Source organism: Triticum aestivum, chromosome 6D, assembly GCF_018294505.1.
Source record: "Triticum aestivum cultivar Chinese Spring chromosome 6D, IWGSC CS RefSeq v2.1, whole genome shotgun sequence".
In the NCBI taxonomy this organism is placed as follows: domain Eukaryota; kingdom Viridiplantae; phylum Streptophyta; class Magnoliopsida; order Poales; family Poaceae; genus Triticum; species Triticum aestivum.
In genome coordinates this window covers 105,974,179-105,976,968 of record NC_057811.1, presented here as the reverse complement: position 1 = coordinate 105,976,968, position 2,790 = coordinate 105,974,179, and the positions used below count along the sequence as shown (strand labels likewise).

Here is a 2,790-nt window from a genome sequence, read left to right as displayed (position 1 = left end):
ATGCTAGTGTCACTGTCTTTTGTGCACTGATCGATCGTGGCCCCGGGCACTGAGGTGCACCCATGACAAGAAATATGGAATCTTATGAATGGTGTTCAGTTGCCCTGATGTGCAAATAAATCTACTGCTAGATGATAGCTAGTACCAGCACTACATGCATTCTTCAAGCAACAGCAAAAACAAGAAGGCAGGGAAGAAACACTAACCAATGTCCTCATTCACCGTTCTTCTGGTCGTGCTGCAGCTATTCATGCTGCTCTTCTTAGCCTCTCTCGCCACCCCATGCACCGAGCAGGACAAGCACGACCTCCTCCAGTTCCTCGTCGGGCTGTCGCGTGATGGTGGCCTCACCACGTCCTGGCGTAACAACGGCACAGACTGCTGCGAATGGGAAGGCATCTCCTGCAATGGAGATGGGGCCATCACTGGGGTCTCCGTGGAGTCTAAAGGACTTGAGGGGCCCATCTCACCGTTCCTCGCCAACCTCACCAACCTGCTGCGCGTTAACCTCTTGCACAACTCATTCTCCGGTGGTCTTCCAGCGGAGCTCATGTTCTCTGGAAGCATCATCGTCCTTGATGTCAACTTCAGCCGGCTCAACGGACCGCTGCCCAAGCTTCCGTCGTTGGTTGCCACCGACCGGCCTCTGCAGGTACTCAACATCTCAAGCAACCTGTTCAGCTCACAATTTCCATCAGCCACATGAAAGTTGATGGTCAGTCTTATCGCACTCAACGCTAGCAATAACAGCTTCACTGGGAACATACCCTTCTCTCTGCCTTGGATCGCCATATTTGGCATTGCTTGACCTATGTTACAACCAATTGAGTGGTGACATACCAAACACGCTGGGTAATTGTTCCAAGCTCAAAGTGCTCAAGGCTGGCAACAACAACCTAAGTGGGATTCTCCCTGTTGAAACCTTCCACGCTACCTTGCTGGAGTACCTTTCCTTCCCCAACAATGCTTTACAAGGAAAACTTGATGGAGCACATATAGTCTAACTCAGTAATCTAGCTACTCTTGACCTTGGAGGGAATCACTTCAGTGGCAAGATTCCGCTGTTGATAGGTCTGCTCAAGAGGCTGGAGGAGCTCCATTTGGGTAGCAATAACATGTCTGGGGAGCTGCCATCAACTCTGGGCAACTGTACAAATCTCAGAATCATTGATCTAAAGTTCAACAACTTCATCGGAGATCTAGGGAAGGTAAACTTCGCCATCCTACAGAATCTGAAAAGTTTAGATCTCATGAGGAATAATCTCAGTGGTATGGTTCCAGAAAGCATTTACTCATGCAGCAATTTGACAGCACTGCAGCTGTCGGACAACCATTTCCCTGGTGAAATCTCATCAAAAATAGGCAATCTGAAGCACCTGTCCTTCCTATCACTTAGTAGAAACTCCTTCACAAATATCACAAAAGCTTTGCATGCCCTTAAGAGCTGCACGAACATCAGCGCCCTAGTTATTGGCGCAAACTTCATGAATGAGGCCATGCCACAAGATGAAACCATTGACGGTTTTCAGAATCTTCAACTTCTTGCGATGGACTGGTGTTCGTTGACTGGAAGGATACCTACTTGGTTATCAAAGCTCACAAATCTGAAGATACTACTATTAGCCAGTAATCGACTCATTGGACCGATGCCAAGATGGATCAACTCCCTAAATCACCTCTTCCTGCTGGACATATCAAACAACAGCCTTGCTGGGAAAATCCCAATCACCCTGATGGAGATGCCAATGCTAAAATTAGACAAGGCTGCCATCTATTTGGACTCAAACCTCCTTGATCTACCAACTTTTTATGTGGGCCCATCACTTCAGTACCGCATGGGCAATGCTTGGCCCAAAGTGCTGAGACTTGGTAAGAATAAACTCACCGGTGCAATCCCCCAAGAGATTGGTCAACTGAAAACGCTGCTTTACCTGAACTTGAGTTTCAACAACCTTTATGGAGAGATTCCACAATCAATCTGCAACCTGACGAACCTACAAGGGCTATATTGGTCTAATAACCATCTCACTGGTGCAATCCCTGCCGCACTGGAGAACCTTCACTTCCTTTCGCACTTCAACATTTCTAACAACGACCTAGGAGGACCTATTCCAACAACAGGCCAGCTGAGCACGTTTCCGACTTTTAGGTTTGACGGGAACCCGAAGCTGTGCGGCTCTCTGCTTATTAGGGGTTGCAGTTCGGTTGAAGAAGCCCCCGTGTACATCATCTCCGCAAGAGAATACAGCATGAAGGTCATATTTGCGATTGCATTTGGTCTTTTCTTTGGGGTAGGGGTGCTATATGACCAGTTAGTATTATTCAGATATTTTGGCTAAGCCAAGTTCAAATGTAATATGGTCTAGTATGCAGAAGATAGAGGTAATTATGCCTTAGTTTTGACATCTTTGTATCCACCTCAATTGCGTCGCACTAATATATTAGTTGAATCTTTCAAAGTTGTATGTTGTTACTTTTTAGCTAGCTGCCCTGTTAAGTTGTTTACGAAATGCACAATTTAATCGGAATACAAAGATGGCGACCTAGCAACCAACTAGATGGCTGCTGATATGACAAATAGGTGCTCCAAAAAACAACTACTCACAAAGTTGACTGATCAAATTGCTCCATCTTCAATCAACTATACAAAAATATACAAAAAAACAAATATTTGCCGTATTACCTCGATTCGTAAATTGTTCAAACATATGCGCTACACCGGTCACCAGCCGCCGGTTCGTAAGCTTCCCAAGATTAATTGATGTTCGATTCCGCGGTCCCGCCACCGGC

At 46.2% G+C, this 2,790-nt stretch overlaps 1 pseudogene; it reads left to right on the top strand.

Annotated features, from left to right (window-relative positions):
* Positions 1-208: 208 nt before the first annotated feature.
* Positions 209-2,339, top strand: LOC123141245 (tyrosine-sulfated glycopeptide receptor 1-like; annotated as a pseudogene).
* The last annotated feature ends 451 nt before the right edge of the window (positions 2,340-2,790 follow it).